Source organism: Rhinoderma darwinii, chromosome 4, assembly GCF_050947455.1.
Source record: "Rhinoderma darwinii isolate aRhiDar2 chromosome 4, aRhiDar2.hap1, whole genome shotgun sequence".
Lineage (NCBI taxonomy): Eukaryota > Metazoa > Chordata > Amphibia > Anura > Rhinodermatidae > Rhinoderma > Rhinoderma darwinii.
The window spans coordinates 320,620,158-320,639,348 of NC_134690.1; positions in this window are offsets into that span (position 1 = coordinate 320,620,158).

Genomic DNA, 19,191 nt, shown 5'->3' on the forward strand with positions numbered 1-19,191 from the left:
GATAATTCATAGAGCGGGCTACCCTGCTTACTATGCCAAACAACAGCACACCATACTCTCCCAGCATCAAAGACCCGGCTGTGTCCAAAAGAAGCAAATATAAGTAAGAATGAAAAATACCTCGGGTATTAGTAATCATTTTGGCCAAAAGGACGCAAGCTCGCAATCCACGACAAGTATAGGCCGGGTGACACGGACCCTCTCGTGCCTTTAGGCGTCGCTAGCACCGGAGGGGGCCTCGGTGCTAGCGACAGCCAAATACATGCACTAGCGCTGAATGGCCGGGCATATTTCGTGCCCAACCATTCAGCGCCTTACAATGACGCTGATTGGCTAGCGGCGCGATTACGTCATCGCACCGCTTCCATGCTTGAAGGGCTCTGATTGACGTGGCAAGTCATTCTGCCCCGCCACTCAGCGTCATTGGACGACACTCGTCCAGCTCCTGCAGACCTGCTCAGAAGAGAGTAGATCTGCATCGCCAGCGAACAGGAACGGGATCATGTGAGTATGTAAAGTTTTTTTTCCTCTCATAAAACTGTTAATGGCATTATCTATAGTGGGGGCTCTATCTACAGGGGGGTTGTCTATATGTGGGCCACTATATACAGGGGGGTCTATATGTGGGGATGTGGGGCACTAGCTACAGGGGTGGTCTGTATATGGGGATGTGTGGCACAATCTACAGGGGGGTCTATATGTGGGGATGTGGGCCACTATCTACAGGGGGGTCTATATGTGGGCCACTATCTACAGGGGTGTATATATGTGGGGCACTATCTACAGGGTGGTCTATATGTTGGGTACTATATACAGGGGGAGCTATATGTGACACTATACAGGGGTGGGCTATATTTAGAGCACTATCTATAGGGGAGCTATTTTTTTAGGGCACTTTCTATAGGGGTGGGCTATATGTGGGACACTATATACAGGGGTGGGTTACCTGCGGGGTACTAGCAACAGGGTGGCTATATGTAGAGCACTGTCTACAGAGGTGGGCTATACATGGAGCACTACCTATAGGGCAAGCTATATGTAGGGCAGCACGGTGGCTATGGGGGCACTATCTACAGGGGGCACGGTGTGTGTGTGTGTGTGTGTGTGTGTGTGTGTGTGTGTGTGTGTGTGTGTGTGTGTGTGTGTGTGAGACAGTGTATGGTACTATTATAATCAGGGACTCAGTGTATGGCGATATTATAGTTAGAGGTGCAAGAGGTGTTGAGAATTTTAACTTTGAAACGTTTTAAAAGTGAGAAGTGAAGACATCTGAGCGGAAAACTCCAGAAATGGGTCATGGCCGGTAGAAATCCATCATAGATATCTAAACCGGAGGGAGAAGAAAAAAACTAGAATCTGAGACGTCACCAGTGAGTCACTTAACGTAAATATTAACTCTGCCTCTAATCATCACTGTAGTCACTGTATGATCTGCAGCGAGATGATTATGATATGATTTTTTTGTTTGAAACCGCATCTCCCAGCATATCCTTACTATTGTTCGGGCCATGCTGGGAGCTGTAGTTTTACACCGTACAAACCTATACGGCAGGGGTTGCACTAAATTGAGCTGTATTTGTCCTGGTGTTGTATATATGTATTGATCTTGGTTCTGATGCTGCATGAAAGTATTGAGCTTGGTTCTGGTGCTGTATATACGTATGAGATTGGTTTTGATTCTGTGTATATATGTACTGAGCTTGGTTCTGGGGATGTATTTATGTACTGAGGTTGGTTCTGGGGCTGTATTTATGTACTGAGGTTGGTTCTGGGGCTGTATTTATGTACTGAGCTTGGTTCTAGTGCTGTATTTATGTACTGAGGTTGGTTTTGGTGCTGTATTTATGTACTGAGGTTGGTTCTGGTGCTGTTTATATGTATGGGCTTGGTTCTAGTGCTGTATTTATGTACTGAGCTTTGTTCTAGTGCTGCATATATGTACTGAGCTTTGTTCTGGTGCTGTATATATGTCAGAGCTTGGTTCTAGTGCTGCATTTATGTACTAAGCTTGGTTCTGGTGCTGTCTATATGTACTTAGTTTGGTTCTAGTGCTGTATTTATGTACTGATCTTGGTTGTGGTACTGTATGTATGTTTTGAGCTTTGTTCTGGTGCCGTATATATGTCAGACTCTGGTTCTAGTGCTGTGTTTATGTACTGAACTTGGGTCTGGTGTTGTATATATGTCAGAGCTTGGTTCTAGTGCTGTATATATGTACTGAGTGTCACGAAGCGTGTAGTTGACCCACTAGGCCGTACCGCCATAGCGGGGAGGCAGCTGGCCAAACAACAGGAAATCCCAGTAATATAATGTCCCGCACAAGGGTACTTGGATAGTCCAGACAGTGGCCGCAGCTTTGGCACTGATGGAGATGGGTGCAGCAGAGAACGCCAAACGTGGCGGATGACACAGGTGCCGCAGGTTGCGCCACACATGGCGGATTCCTCCGGACGAGGCAGATGACACAGGACGTGGCGGATTCCTCTGGACGTGGCAGATGACACAGGATGTGGCGGATTCCTCCGGACATGCAAGATGACACAGGACGTGGTGGATTCCTCTGGACGTGGCAGATGACACAGGACGTGGCGGATTCCGCTGGACGTGGCAGATGACACAGGACGTGGCATGACTCAATACTAAAGGCACAGCACGGGAAACAGGAACAGGTAACAAGGCATGGGTAACAACTGGAACGGCAAACACTAAGGGACCATTTGCAAGACAGTCTGCAAAAACTAACAACACTCAGGCAAGGATCAGAAGACCTGGGGCCTTCTTATAGAGCAGGAAATCGTGGCAGTTGATGATGATAACGATTTCCTTTGTGCACCCTACGGGACACAGCAGACCGGAGCAGAAGTGAGTGCTGGCGTCTCAGCGCTCACGGATCCATGACTGCTGGCGTCGGGAGTTGAGTAAACCCGACGGCCCGCGGCCATGGACGCTACAGTATCCCCCCTCTTACGCCCCATCTTCTTGGGGCCAAAGCGAGAGAAGAATTTCTTAATAAGCGCAGGGGCACTGAGGTTCTCTTCTGGCTCCCAGGACCTCTCCTCAGGACCAAACCCTCTCCAGTCCACCAAATAGAAAGTCCTTCCTCCTACCCTCTTGCAGTCCAGGATCTCCCTCACATCGAATATATCAGAAGAACCGCTGGGAGCAACTGTGGAACTAGAAGTCTTGCTGTAGCGGTTCCGGACCACTGGCTTCAGGAGGGACACATGAAAGGAGTTGGGGATTCTGAGGGTAGGAGGCAGCCGCAGCTTATAGGAGACAGGGTTTATTTGTTGCAGAAGCTCGAAAGGATCAAGGAACCTGGGAGCAAACTTGTATGAAGGCACCTTCAAGCAAATGTTCAGAGAGGACAGCCAGACTTTAGTCCCTGGAAGATACCGAGGCGGCTCTCTTCTCCTAGTATCTGCTTTTCACTTCAATGCGATCGACTGCCAGTAAAATAGAGGATCGGGTCTGTTGCCAGATTTGCAAAAAGTCCCCATAAGCAGAGTCAGCAGCGGGTGACATGTGGTCGACACTGGAAGAGGGACTCTAGGATGTTGACTGTACACAATGTGAAATGGAGTGGAAGTGGTGGACTCACTTGTGTGGTTGTTGTATGAGAACTGGGCCCATGGAAGAAGCTGTACCCAGTTATCGTGCTGTGAAGAGATGAAGTGGCGGAGATAATTCTCCATGATCTGGTTGATTCTCTCAACTTGCCCATTGGACTGGGGGTGATAAGCTGAGGAAAAGTCCAATCTCACATCCAGGAGTTTACAGAGGGCTCTCCAAAACTTTGAAGTAAACTGAACCCCCCTGTCGGACATAATGTGTAGAGGCAAGCCATGCAAGCAAAAGATGTGTAGAATGACGAGACTCGCCAGACGAGGGAGCAGAAGGAAGGCCGGTCAGCGGGATAAAATGTGCCATCTTAAAGAACTGGTCCACCACCACCCAGACAGTGTTACATCCTGCTGAGGGGGGAAGCTCTGTGACAAAGTCCATCGCAATGTGCTGCCAGGGGGCATTGGGTACAGGCAGAGGTTGAAGCAGGCCGGCAGGTTTGGAGTGAGTAACTTTGTTAGAGGCACACACTGTGCAAGAAGAGACAAAGTCCAGAACATCTTTAGGTAGAGTGGGCCACCAGAATTGACGAGCAATCAGGTCTCAGGTTTTACGGACACCAGCGTGCCCAGCCAGTTTAGAACTGTGTCCCCAGTGGAGAATTCTTCTCCTGTCTGCCAACCGAACAAAAGCCCTTCCAGGAGGGATGTCTCTAACCTGCAGAAGATTAGCAGTGACAATGCAGGACGGGTCTATGATAGTCTGAAGGGACTCCACCGTGTCTTCCGTCTCAAACGATCTGGACAGGGCATCGGCCCTCACATTCTTGTCCGCGGGACGGTAGTGGAGCACAAACTGGAAACGGGTGAAGAACAGCGACCACCTGGCTTGACGGGGATTCAGTCATTGTGTAGACTGAAGGTAGGTAAGGTTTTTGCGGTTGGTGAAGATCAGGATGGGGTGAGCAGCGCCCTCTAGAAGATGTCTCCACTCCTCCAGAGCCAATTTGATGGCCAGCAGCTCCCGATCTCCAATACAGTAATTGCGCTCAGCAGAAGAAAAAAGTCTTGAGTAGTAGCCACATACTACTGCCTTTCCTTTGGCGCTCCTCTGGAACATAAGTGCACCTGCACCAACAGAGGAAACGTCCACTTCCAGTGAGTACTGCCGAGATACGTCAGGATGATGGAGGATCAAAGCTGAAGTGAAGGCTTTCTTGAGGCTAAAGAATGCGGACTCTGCCTCTGGAGTCCATACCTTTGCGTTCACACCCTTCTTGCTAAGGGTAGAGATGGGAGCTGTCCGAGAAGAGAAGTTAGGAATAAACTGCCGGTAGAAATTGGCAAATCCCAGGAACCGCTGTATGGCCCTTAAGCCTTGAGGACGTGGCCACACCAGGACAGCTTTCACTATCTCAGAATCCATCTTTAGACCTTGATCCGAGATGATGTAGCCCAGGAAGGGCAGAGAACTCCTCTCAAAGACGCACTTCTCCAGCTTGGCGTATAAATGAATCTCCCTTAATCGTAGTAGAACCTGATGGACATGCCTCCAATGAGTCGTCGGATCTGGGGAGAAAATCAAAATAAACAACAACACAGACATAGAGGGGATCTCGGAAGATATCATTAACGAACTCCTGAAACACTGCGGGAGCGTTACACAGTCCGAAGGGCATCACTAGGTATTCGTAGTGCCCGTCTCGTGTGTTAGATGCCGTCTTTCATTCATCACCCCGGCGAATCCGGAGTAGATTGGCTTCTCGTATGCGATCAAACAGCTCAGATATAAGTGGCAACGGGTATTTGTTCTTGACCGTAATCTGGTTGAGACCACGGTAGTCAATGCAGGGTCGAAGGGATCCATCCTTCCTTTTAACTAAGAAGAATCCAGCCCCGGAAGGGGATGAAGACTTTCATATGAAACCCCTCTCCAGATTCTCCTTGATATAGACTGACATGGATAGAGACTCTGGCAAGGAGAGAGGATATACTTGACCATGGGGGGAGAGAGGCATTAGGAACAAGTTCAATGGGGGGAGTCAAAAGTCCGATGAGAAGGCAACGTCTCAGCCTCCCTTTTGCTGAAAACATCTGCATACTGAGCAAACTGGCGGGGGCAGTTCCGCCAATGACTGAGATAGAGGAGGCTGGTCAGGATGGATCTGCAACAGACAACGACCATGACACTTGGAGCCCCATTGGAGTACCTCTCCAGAATTCCAGTCCAGGACTGGGGCATGTAGTCGAAGCCAAGGCAGGCCCAGTAGAACAGGATTGATGGCCTTGGGCAAAACAAGGAAAGAAATTAGTTCAAAATGAAGGACTCGAGTCTGGAGCTTCAACGGCTTGGTTTTAGAAATGATGGGATCAGGCAGAGGCAGTCCATTACCTGAGGCAACAGCCAAAGACGTCTCTAGGGGGACAGTGGGCAGCTAAAGATGATCCACACGCTCTTTCAGGATGAAGTTTTCCGCAGAACCAGAGTCAAGATAGGCAGAAACTTGATGCGTCCTCTCGCCGGACACTAGTGTCACAGGAATAGTCAGCTTGGAACAGAATGCTTTATTAGGTACGTTCCATCTAGGGTTGTCTCTCCAATCAGTCCTAGGCAATGGGGTCTCTCTGGCCTCTGGGGACACAGGCGCACAATATGGCCTCCGAGGCCAGAATACAAACAAAGTCCAGAAGTGCGTCTGCGTTGTTTCTCCTGGGTAGACAATTTGTCAAAGTTACTCTGCATCGGATCCTATGGTGGGACGACTGAGGAGGATTGCTGGAAAGTAGAATCCAACCTAGGAAGTTCTCTCTCCCGGAGAACCTCTTGGGAACGCTCCTGGACCCTCATGTCAACCCGGGAGGTGAGTAGGATAAGATCGTCCAGGGTAGATGGCAGATCGCGAGCAGCCAGCTCGTCATTGATCCCTGAAGACAGTCCCTGCCAGAATGTAGCCACCAAAGCCTCTTTGTTCCAGGTCAATTCAGCAGCCAGGATACGGAACTGAATGGCATACTCGCCCACGGAGGGGTCTCCCTGATGTAGGGTCAGCAAGAATGCAGCAGCCGAAGAAACTCTCCCAGGTTCCTCAAAGATCGAGCGGAAGGTCTGTAAGAAGCACTGCAAGTCACGGGTCTCTAGTCCCTGATGTTCCCACAGAGGATTAGCCCATACCAGGGCTATGCCAGTAAGGAGAGAGATGGTGAAGCGATCCTGACGTCATCCGAAGAGAAGGACCTGGCATGTAGTCTGGAGTGGATCAGGCACTGATTCTAAAATCCCCTGCAGGACCTCAGATCTCCGTCATAGCGTGGAGGTAGCGCAAGAAACACAGGGGTTTGGTACCAGTACAGACAGGAAGTGTAGCAGGAGGAACAGCAGGAATGGGTGCGGTGACGACTGTGGTTGGAGCAAGCAGCCGATGGGCAATGGCGTTCACCGACAGGATGAGTTGGTCTTGTCGTGACTGGAGATTCTCCATCTCGGCCAGCATGGCTTGTGTCGTCAAAGTCTCAGGTTGACCAGCGGGGTCCATGGCCTGAGCGTACTGTCACGAGTGGGTAGTGGACCCACTAGGCCGTACCGCCATAGCGGGGAGGCAGCTGGCCAAACAACAGGAAACCGCAGTAATACAATGTCCCTCACAAGGGTACCTGGATAGTCCAGACAGTGGCCGCAGCTCTGGCACTGATGGAGATGGGTGCAGCAGATAACGCCAAACATGGCGGATGACACAGGTGCCGCAGGTTGCGCCACACATGGCGGATTCCTCCGGAAGTGGCAGATGACACAGGACGTGGCGGATTCCTCTGGACGTGGCAGATGACACAGGATGTGGCGGATTCCTCTGGACGTGACAGATGACACAGGACATGGCGGATTCCTCCGTAAGTGGCAGATGACACAGAACGTGGCGGATTCCTCTGGATGTGGCAGATGACACATCACGTGGCGGATTCCTCTGGACGTGGCAGATGACACAGGACATGGCGGATTCCTCCGGACGTGGCAGATGACACAGGACGTGGCACGACTCAATACTAAAGGCACAGCACGGGAAACAGGAACAGGTAAGAAGGCACGGGTAACTACTGGAACGGGAAACACTAAGGGACCATTTGCAAGACAGACTGGGAAAACTAACAACTCTCAGGCAAGGATCAGAAGGCCTGGGGCCTTCTTATAGACCAGGAAATCGTGGCAGTTGATGACGATGACTATTTCCTTTGTGCGTGCAGGTCCTTTAAGGCCGGGCACGAGCGTGCGTGCGCACCCTATGGGACACAGCAGACCGGAGCGGAAATGAGCGCTGGCGTCTCCTAGGAAGGAGATGGGGGCCAGCGCTCACGGATCCATGGCTGCGGGCGTCAGGAGGTGAGTAAACCCACGGCTCGCGGCCATGGACGCTACACTGAGCTTTGTTCCAGTGCTGTATTTATGTACTGATCTTGGTTCTGGTGCTGCCTATATGTACTTAGCTTGGTTCTAGTGCTGTATTTATGTACTGATCTTGGTTGTGGTACTGTATGTATGTACTGATCTTGGTTGTGGTAGGGCAGGGCTTAATAGATGCCTGTCAGAATCACGATATACTGCAATACATTAGTATTGCAGTATATCGTGCAAGTGATCTAATGATCGCTGGTTGAAGTCCCCTAGGGGGACTAATAAAAAAAGTAAAAATTAGTTAAATAAAGTTGTTTTTTTCTGTAAAAAAAAATACAAAATTAAAAGTTAAAAAAAAAACCCTTTTCCCATTTTCCCCCTAGAGCATAGAAAAAAAAATATATAAATAAACATAATTGGTATCGCCGCGTCCGTAAAAGTCTGAACTATTACAATATATCATTATTTAACCCGCACGGTGACGCCGTAAATAAAAAATTGTAAACGCCAGAATCTCAATTTTTTGGTCACATAATCTCCCACAAAAAAATGAAATAAAAAGTGATCAAACCGTCACTTGTACACCAAAATGGTATTATTAAAAACTACAGATTATCCCGCAAAAAATAAGCCCTCATACCACTTAATCAACGGAAAAATAAAAAAGTTATGGCTCTCGGAATTTGGCGACACAAAATTAATTTTCTTTTTTACACTTAGGTTTTTACTTGTAAAAGTAGTAACAAAAACTATATATATATATATATATATTTGGTATCGCCGTAATCGTATTGACCCACAGAATAAAGTTAACATGTTGTTTTAATTGCACAGTGAGTTCCGTAAAAACGGCGCGCAAAAAACCATGGAGGAATCGCTGTTTTTTTTCATTTTCTACCCCACAAATAATTTTTCCCGTTTCCTAGTACATTATATGGCAAAATAAATGGTGCTATGAAAAACTACAACTCGTCCCGCAAAAATCAAGCCCTCATAGGACTATATCGACGGAAAAATAAAGACGTTAAGGCTTTTGGAAGGTGGGGAGGAAAAAACGAAAATGAAAATCTGAAAATGGGCTGCGGCGGGAAGGGGTTAAAGTAAAAATCCTGTGTTTCTTCTTGGCCTTGCATGCAGTTTATCTGCTTTCTGTAGACCGTCATGAGACCGAACCTCTACGACCTGCGTAGATGTCACCAGGAATCAAGTAAAATTTTTATTATTTCTGAACAGAGAATAAAACATCATACAATTAAAAAGGTTTTTCAAATTTAATATAGATCTAAACTGAAGAATGTTGTAAACAGGTTGGCAAAAGTGGTGTTTTCCTTTAAGTAAGGAATAGAAGCTACATTTTATATCATTAGATGGCTATACTATAATTTGTATTGCGTATTGTTATCATTAATTATTGTTCTCTATATTGTATTGATATATCTGTCTCGTGTGCTGTTGAATTCCCCTATAACTCACAGCTATGGTCAAACTCTATTTGGCCGCAATCTGACCATGATGTCATAGGCTGGACATCCATAATCACAAAGAGAATGTTTTGCCATGAAGTAGGGTCACTTCGCTGCCGCAGGGACAGAAGTAATGCTTGCTAGAAGCTATTGATTCCACTGATGTTCTTTGTTTTCCTCCAAATATTGTACATAAGATTAGTCCAACTTCATACTAGTTTAGATGTAATAGGTTTTAAATGTAGTGTGTTTTCATTGGAAATCATAATGACAACATGCTGTATTCAATAAAATGGTTAATATGTAGGCAACAATTTATTATTAATTCTAACTAAAAAGCTTCACTTTTCTGACTGTATCTTTGAACCGTATGTATGTTCTGTACAGCTCACACAATGTTTTTAATTATTATTATTATTATTATTATAATTTAAAGATCTACTTTGTTTAATTGATATAAATTGCATTAAATGTTCTGTAAATGAAATTCTAGCAGTTCTGCATTGAGGCAGATTTACTACTGTGTCCGGTCTAGAAAGTGTCGAAAAATGCCCCAAAGTTTGGCAAAAGTTAACGCAGTTTAGGGCAGTTCAATGCAACTTTGATGTTTGCATCTCACGAGACACTTTTTAACAGTGTTCAGAAAATGGCTGCATGACTTAGCAAGAAAGGGGCAGGGTTTAACATGTGCCAATGTGCTCCAAAAAACTGGCACAAAATTCTGGCGCAAAATGAACCAAATCAAAAATGGAGTAAGGAAAATAAAATGTCTCACAGGTCATGCAAGATGCGCCAAAATGATCATGTGCGTTTTATGACTACCTGGTCTAAGTTTACGTTGGGTAGCTATTAGACAGCATTAGTAAATGTGGGCCATTGTTTCACACTATTTAAGAGGACCTATCAGCAATCCTGACCTGTTTTAGTAAATAGTTGTATTTCCAATGAAATAACAATTCTAGAGAATCTTTACTTAGAGCTGCTATTCCTCTGTTATTCCTTCTGGAAATGTATGAAGACAATGATAACCGGGTGTTACCATTTCCCTTGTCAATAGCGAGCGTCCCTAGACAGTATGTCGGCTTATGCACACGAACGTTGAATACGTCCGTGTGACGGCCGTTAAAACACACGGACGCATGTATTTCAATGGGGCCGTTCACAAGGCCGTTGTTTCAACGGACCGTGTGAAGGATCCGTTGAAAAATAGAACATGCCTGATTTTCTTCCGTTTTCACGGGTCCCTCGACTCAAGTCTATGTTGATCCGTGAAAATGGGTCCTGCATGGCTGAAACTTGGACGTGAAACACTGCAGTTTTTTAACTTCTGAGTTTCCCCATGTTCGTGTGAATAAGACCTGACACTGCCCAATCTGTGCTGACAGTCTCAGACTGTGTAGGGACACATCTTATTACACATGTGAAACCTTGCTGTTATCTCACAGCCAAGGATATAGATGTTACACCAAAAATATATGTAGACCAGCATTATCATTATGAAATATTGTTAACTATTCAAATCTTTGTCTGCACTTTGATACTATAATAATACTACAGTCAAATATGTCTTTATTCCAGAACACATTGGCCTAGAATAGTGTTTCCCAACCCTATAAGCATGCCGGAACCCAGGCTCATGGGCCCCGATGCAAAAGTTCTTATTGTGCCCCCCACCCACACAAACTTCTCATGGCCGACGGTCCGTAGCTTTCAGCTGCATCGCTGGGTCTCCTAAGTGACCCAACAATGCAGCACTAGCAGCCGGGGCGTCACTAAGGGCTTAAAATGTCAGGGGAAATAGCCCCAATACATATGTGTCCGCCCAAAAAAAAATGTGTGTATAGGAGACAGCATAGCATATCTATAGCACTACGAACCTATAAACTATGGATAGGATTAGATACATTGGCTTAGCAGACAGTATCACACATGATAGGATTAGATACAGAAGGTGAGCAGACAGTATCAGACATGATAGGATTAGATGCAGTGGCTGAGCACAGTATCACACATGATAGGATTAGATGCAGTGGCCCAGCAGACAGTATCACACATAATAGGATTAGATACAGTGGCTCAGCAGACAGTATCACACATGATAGGATTAGATACAGTGGCACAGCAGACAGTATCACACATGATAGGATTAGAGATAGGGCCCGGCAGACAGTATCACACATGATAGGATTAGATACAGTGGCTCAGCAGACAGTATCACACATGATAGGATTAGATACAGAGGCTCAGCAAACAGTATCACACATGATAGGATTAGAGATAGGGCCCAGCAGACAGTATCACACATGATAGGATTAGATACAGTGGCTCAGCAGACAGTATCACACATGATAGGATTAGATACAGTGGCTCAGAAGGCAGTATCACACATGATAGGATTAGATACAGTGGCTCAGCAGACAGTATCACACATGATTGGATTAGATACATGGCCCAGCACGCTGACATTGCGGCTCCAGCGCTGGACCCAGGAAAGATAAGAATAATAATTTTGCTTCTTTATGTGTTACTGATTATTTTTGTGTGTTTGTGTTTTTTTACAGGTTCGGTTGTTGGACTTCGGATACGAGGACTTCAATGACGGCGTTTTTTTATTCTCAATAAAATGGTTAATGAGGGTCGTGTTTTTTTATTTCAATAAAATATTTTTTTTATGTGCTTGTATCTTTTTAAACTTTATTATCACCGCCTTAGTAATGGCCGCTGGCTGATTGACAACCTCCATTACTAAGGCGAGGCTTAATGTTAGCAGGTGCAGAGGCTAACACAAACCCCCATTATTACCCTGGTACCCACCGCCACCACGGGTACTGGGAAGAGCCGGGTACGAACCAGTACCCGACCATCTGTAGTGACGGGCAGGCTCGGGGCGGCTGCAGGCTGGTAGTATTAGGCTGGGGAAGGCCAAAAACAGTGGCACCTACCACCCTGGTAATGCTGCCTGCTGCTGCGGTGTTGTATCTGGCTGGTTATGAAAATGGGGGGGGGGGGGACCCGACATCGTTCTTTCCAATTATTTTTTTTTTTTTAAATGACGTGGGGTCCCCCCCATTTTTCATAACCAGCCAGATACAATAAAGCAGCAGCAGCCTAGCATTACCAGGGTGGGAAGGGCCACTGTTTTTGGCCTTTCCCCTCCTGATAATACCAGCCTGCGGCCACCCCAGTGGTCGACCATCACTACAGATGGTCAAGTACTTGATGGTACCCGACTCTTCCCAGCACCCCTGGTGGCGGTGGGTACCGGGGTAATAAAGGGGGTTAGTGTTAGCCTCTGCACCGGCTAACACTAAGCCCCGCCTTAGCAATGGATGCTGTCAATCAGCCGGCGGCCATTACTAAGGCGGTAGTAATATAGTTTTAAAAAAAACACAAAGACATAGAAAAAATATTTTATTGAAATAAAATTAAAAACACACACAACCCTCATTAATCATTTTATTGATAATAAAAAAAAAGCCGTCATCGAAGTAGTCCTGGAATCCGACGTAGTCCAATGACCGAACCTGTAAGAAAACACACAAAAAAAACGATTAGTAACACATGTGTTAGGGTATGTTCACACGAGGGCGTCCGTAACGGCTGAAATTACGGGGATGTTTCAGCCTGAAAACATCCCCGTAATTTCAGCCGTAACGGCATGTGCAGGCGCTTGAACTCCGCGTCCATTACGGACGTAATTGGCGCTGCTATTCATTGGAGTCAATGAATAATGGCTCCAATTACAGCCAAAGAAGTGACAGGTCACTTCTTTGAAGCTGGCGTCTTTTTACGCGCCGTCATTTGACAGCGGCGCGTAAATTACGCCTCGTGTGAACAGACAAACGTCTGCCCATTGCTTTCAATGGGCAGATGTTTGTCAGCGCTATTTTCGGCGCTATTTTCAGACGTAATTCGGGGCAAAAACGCCTGAATTACGTCCGTAATTAGTGCGTGTGAACATACCCTTAGGCTTAGATACAGGGCCCATGTGTGATACGGTCTGTGGGATCCTGTATCTAAGCCTACCACAAGGTAGGCTTAGATACAGAGTCCAGCAGACAGTAATCTTATACAGTATAAGATTACTGTGTGCTGGGGCCCTGTATATAAGGTACTGTGTAAGATGCTTATATACAGGGCCCATCAGACAGGATCACACATGGGCCATGTATCTAAGCCTACCATGTGATTGGCTTAGATATAGGGCCCAGCAGACAGCATCACACAATCTGTGATCCTGTCTCATGGGCCCTCTAAGCCTGCTACATCGTAGGCTTAAAGGGGTTGTCCAGTCCCTAAACATTGATGGCCTATCCTCAGGATAGGCCATCAATAGCTGATGTGTCGGGGGCCGTCTCCCGGGACCCGCCAATCAGCTGTTTTGAAGTGGCCGCAGCACTCGTACGAGAGCTGCTTCCCCTTCATTTCACTACTCGCTCACACTGTGAATCGCCGACACCGATTCACAGTGTGACCAGAATGAAGAGGAAGCAGCTCTCGTACGAGTGCTGCGGCCCCTTCAAAACAGCTGATTGGCGGGTCCCGGGAGTCGGGCCCCGCCAGTCAAGGCTACTAATCTTACCTTCCTCTTCAGCCGCGGCGGAAGTTCTGTCCTCTCGATGTTGTGCGCAGCGCGCAGCGCGTGATGTCAGGACCTCCGCTGCGATCCGGAACCAGGAAGGTAAGTACAGTCTGTTACTATAGTAACAGGGGCCCGCAGCCCGAGTTACTATAGTAACTTTTTATTGATGTGGTGCGGGGGGCGAGGGGCCCGGTCGCAATTGCGACCGCTGCGACCCCTATAGCTACGCCAGTGCCGGAACCCCTAAACATCTTTTCATTTCCTGAAGGGAATCCCTACTCCCCATTCCTATCTCAGAGAAGCTTGGTGTAGAAAGAGGCAAAGCATTCTATAATTCTATATTATACTGTGTTCCAAGGAACCCCAGGGTTCTAGGAAATCCTGGTTGGGAAGATGATTAAAATTGAAGGATTCAATGGTCTGACCTTTTTCGGTCAGCATGTGCTTAATAGGTCAAAGATGCTTTAACATTAGGGAGAGTATGCAGTGGCTGGAGATTAAGTGGTCATGACCAGTCAAAAATCAGGATATAATTCATTTCAGTTAACACTAAGAAAATTTTGCTCTGTTTAGGAACCACTAATTGAAAAGATAAATCAAACTAGTCAAAGCTCAAGGAAACCCTAGGGTTCCACCAAAAAGTCTTAGGGATTTCCTGAGAAGAAAGTGGAGCTGTTGTGCCAGTTGTGCTACCTAGGAGGATCCATTAATACAGATAGCCAATCCCTTAGGCTGGGTTCACACGACCTATTTTCAGACGTAAACGAGGCGTATTATGCCTCGTTTTACGTCTGAAAATAGGGCTACAATACGTCGGCAAACATCTGCCCATTCATTTGAATGGGTTTGCCGACGTACTGTGCAGACGACCTGTCATTTATGCGTCGTCGTTTGACAGCTGTCAAACTACGACGCGTAAATTGACTGCCTCGGCAAAGAAGTGCAGGGCACTTCTTTGCAACGTAATTTGAGCCGTTCTTCATTGAAGTCAATGAAGAGCAGCTCAAGATTACAGGCGTCAAAGACGCCTCGCATAATACGAGTAGCATTTACGTCTGAAACGACGCAGCTGTTTTCTCCTGAAAACAGTCTGTCTTTTTAGACGTAAAAGCCTCTCATCGTGTGCACATACCCTAAAAGTGATAGTCTAGTTTAAGCCCGCTGCAATTTGGCCGCATTTTAACATTTGTATTATGAAAGCACGACCCAGACCCCCTGCACCACACCACAGCATGTACATTGATTTCTTTGGTCAGGACAGATGCCCTAAGATTTTGTTCCGATCTGCATCAAGGCTCCATTCATGCGTTCCGTCTGAGTTTTCTGTCAGAGGAACCCATGAACAGAACCATGACTGAAACAAATGGAAACCATAGGTTGCGTCGTTTTGTAAAATCAATGTTGATGCAAACGGAAATCTATCGTTTCCATTTGTTTCAGTAAGGGTTCCGTTCATGGGTTCCCCTGACGGGAAGCTCCTACGGAACGCCTGAACGGAGCTCTGACGCAGATGTGAACAAAGCCTAATGGTGTAGTTTGTGACTATGTTTTGTGTGCCATGTCCTGAAAAATGTAGTCTACTACGCTTATCAGTACTCTTCCAAAGCGTATATCGCACGTATACGTTTTCATTTGTATTGAGGTTAATGGTGACATATGGATGACGTATGCAATCTTAAACCCTACGTTTGCATACGTAAAACGTATACTTTTTGTCGCTACATATGGGAAATCTTGACTTTAAAAAAGTTTGATTTAGCTAAAAGAATATAAGTTTTTAGAAGTTAGAATGGACACAAACGAATAAAAACGTATATGACGTACACTACAAAAAAAAACTTAATCGTATGTTACAAATGCATAAATTTTTGTAATTTTAAAAACGTATATGTCATCGTATACCACAAACGTGTGCACAAAACGAGATGTGAACTTAGCCTTAGTCTGAAGGGTTGTCCCTTTCGCTGACATCTAGTGATCAATGTGAAGGATTCAAATTAAGGCCCCATGCACACAACCGTAGTTTGTATTTGTAATTACGGATAATCTGTGGACCCATTAATTTCTATAGGCCATGGAAAACTTTCCGTATATTTACGGATTTCTGTCTGGCCGTACGTAATTGCAGAAGAGTTTGATTTGCGACGGCAGGGGATTCCCCAATAAAATGGCACTGGGTGATCTTGTGACCATTTCAATGGATTGGGACATGTTGGTGACATAATTTTTTTTGAGGGGGATCCGTAAATACGGATGTTCTACGGATGCATTATGGACCGTATTTGCGGACAGCGTGCCAGATATGCGGATTACTTACGGATGACTATGGATCCATATTTGCGGACAGTAAAGAAACACTAAAGTCGTGTGCATGAAGCCTAAGGGTCAGTTCGCACAGAAATTATTTTGACAAATTTTTTGATGCGGAAACCGTGTTGGAAAACGCGCCAAAAAACGGCTGAAAATGCCTAACAATTGATTTCAATGGGTGGCGGAGGTGTTTTTTCCCGTGAGCGGAAAAACCGTCTCGCAGGAAAAAGTAGCGACATGCCCTATCTTCGGGCATTTACGTCTCTGACCTACCATTGACATCAATGGAAGACAGAGAAAGCGTATTTCGCAACGTTTTTTGCCCGGAGCGCTCAATTGCCGCGAAAAACGCCGCTTAAATCCATGTGCAGGCAGAGCAAAATCTGCCTCAAAATTCCAAACGGAATTTTGGGGCAGAGTTTCTGCCTGCAAAAAACTCTGTGTGAACCCAGCCTAATAATGTTTATCCAAATAAATATAAAAAATAGTGGTCAAAAGCTATGACATGTCAGAAGTTTTCTGAAAGTTTACTTACCTTTTACATAACCATGAACCCTTACCCAAGCATACATGCTTATGCTGGAGTCCAGAGAAATAGCCGAGCGAGAATTTGTCCAACAACCATTCTCATGTAAATGGTTGGCTTAAGTTTTTCCTAGGGTCCACTCTTTGGTTTTGCTAGAAGAAAAATATTTGCAAGATCTTCAACAAAAATGTACTTTGTGAACAAGACCTCAACGTAGCCGAGGAAAGCACTTTTTAGATTTAGGTTTTTACCATGAGGACAATAAATAAGACTGAAATTAGATGACATTTGTGTCCATTTTCACTAGTCTGTAAAGATCAAAGACATTGAACTGTCTACTGAGATGTCATGATGTCTCTCTAGGCATTGTTATGTTTACCAGTTTATTTTATGCAACTTTGTTGTATGTGTCGTTGTAAGCCCTTGTGCAATTAAATCAACATGAGGAGCATTAGGGTATGTTCCTACAAGGTGGATTAGCTGCATAAAAGTATGCAGCGTACCTGACCTAGAACCCGCAGGGAATTCCGACCGAAAAACCACGCCAAATTGTGGTGCAGATATTTGGCCGGATTTACCGATGCGGAAAACAGACCAGAAAAAAAAGACAATACTTACCAAGACTGGCATTGCCATAGCAACGCGTCCCTTTGTTCTCCATGCAGCCCAGCCTCCTGTGATGACGCAGCAGCCTATGTGACCGCTTCAGCCTGTGATTGGCTGCAGTAGCCACATGGGATGAAACATCAAGTCAGAAGGCCGGGATGCACAGAACAATCAGGGGAGCAAGGAGCCATTGCTATGACAACGCCAGGGGGTAAGTATGAACTTTTAAATTAAATGTAAATGAAAAAAATAACTTGTTTAATTGACATACTGCAGATTAAATATCAATTTATGAACGTTTTCTCAGCACGCTAATCTCATCCACTTTGATGCTACTATAAATGCTGCGGATTTTCCACACAGAATTCAGCTGTGGAAATTCTGCAGCGTTTACGCTACGTTGGAACCCTGCCTTAGGCGGGATTCACACGACCGGGTCGTTCCCGAGCCCGAGTGTCGGCCGGTAAAATCGGCCATTTTGCCCGGCCGGTTTGCATTAAGTTTTGCATCCGTGCCGGGCCGGGCAGATCCGGACAGTGACATCAGCGGCAACTCCTGAAGGGGAATCCCCATGTGTTCGGGGATTCCGCTTCAGGAGTTTTCCCTGATGTCACTGCCCAGATATGGACAGAGACATCAAGCGCTCTGTCCAGGAGCAGAATCCCCGAAAACACGGGGATTCCGCTCCTTCAAGGAGCTAAAGTGCGGCTAGCACATAGCAGAGCGGGGAGATACCTCCCTGCTCTGCTATAGTGGCGTCGCTACAGTAGTAGCAGCCGCAGCAGCAGCTGCTAGCGGCGCCATCGAAGGTGTCGCCGGGCCAGGGTGCTTTTCAAGCAGGGGAAGGGAGCCAGCGCAGCGCTCTCTTCCACCTGCTGTACACCCCGGCCCTGCCACACAGTGTACAGCGATGCCATTCGTCAGAATGGCATCAACTCCTCCTCCTCACATGCACTCTGCGCTGTGAGGAGGAGGAGATAGAGCGCAAGCTCCGGAAAACCCGGCCATCACTCGGGACACATCCCGGTGATGGCCGTGTATTACCCGACCCCATAGACTTCTATGGGAGCCGGGCGGCCGGGTACCCGGGCGAAGATAGAGCATGTCCTATTTTTTGACGGCCGGTTTTCCCGGCCGTCAAAAAATCGGTCGTGTGAATAGCCCCATTAGGGGTCTATTATTCCTAATGCAGCCGGGTGCCGGCCGATTTATGAACGGCCGGCACCCGGCCGGGAAACCCTGCCGTGTGAATGAGGCCTTAATGTCCCACTCAGAAGCTTGCAAGCTGTCCTGAAGGCTGGGAGCTGCTGTTATGAGGCGTATATGAGGAATACACAAAACATTGCTTTTTTCCTTTCTAAATGGAGAACACAAGAAAATAGTATCCAGATATCTGCATTGTCTGTAGTCAAGAAAAGACTGCTCCACCCATCAGTTGTCATGCATGTGCTGAAAGTTATGGCAGTACGAAGTTTAAAAATACCAGACTCTCATCATGTAAATTATAACCTTGGAGGCCACACTGTGCCATTATAGCTTTTTATAGTTTGTACTAGGACTCAATTATACGCTTAAACTTGGTATGAATGGATGTCTATTATAATAAAAGTTGGTCACATTGCAAAGCATAACAAAAGCAAAAATGAAAGTTGCTAATCATTTTCATTAACACGTGTGGTCATATTTTCAGGTTTGTGGTATTTTCACACACAGCAGCCAGGATCCCATTCGGTCAAAAACCACAGGGCATGAGAAAA